Here is a 732-nt window from a genome sequence, read left to right on the forward strand (position 1 = left end):
GTGTTTACGTGTTTACGTATGAATATAGCTATGAGTGTGAATGTAAGAATAGGTGCTTGCATGTTTGGATGAATGACAACAGCTGAAGGGGCTGAAACAGTCAGCCATTTACCTTCCTCCGGGAAAAGCTGGCTCGGAACTTACTTTCTGGAAATGATAGCATGTAGAAGTAAACATCACGAGAAAAATGAGTTAGGAAAGCACAGGTACAAGAGTCTCTGCGCTGTCTTTCAGGAGTCTGGCAGTGTCTTAAGTGCACTGGAATCACGATGAGGAGATCTTGCTGAATAAGTGTCGAAGTGTCGTGGCTCTTTTGGGTGAAGAGCAGAGATCATAGATCAAAAAAAAAATGTAAAACCACTCGGTACTTCGAGCCTAATTCAGATTTGAGTTCTCTTCGCACAACAAACGAAGAAGACCATGGGAATTATTACGCATTACCTTCTGGGAGAAATAAAATAAGCATAAGTAATCTCGTAGGGCTTGGGACGGCACGTCTCGTATCTTAACTCACCGAGGTACATGAATTTCTAAATGAAAGAAGAGGGAGTGAAAATGTCCCACGAGCAACGAAGTCACTTCTGAAGACGCAGTCAGCCTTAGGAGAATCAAGGCTATCTACCAGACACCAGTGAAGTAGTAGTATTGAGTTAGGGGCACAGGAAGAGCTAAAATTGTACAGACGAATATAAGTTGGGTGGGGATGGGACGGTTTGATAGTTCTGAGGACTG

The sequence above is a fragment of the Penaeus monodon genome, chromosome 25, assembly GCF_015228065.2.
Source record: "Penaeus monodon isolate SGIC_2016 chromosome 25, NSTDA_Pmon_1, whole genome shotgun sequence".
NCBI lineage: Eukaryota > Metazoa > Arthropoda > Malacostraca > Decapoda > Penaeidae > Penaeus > Penaeus monodon.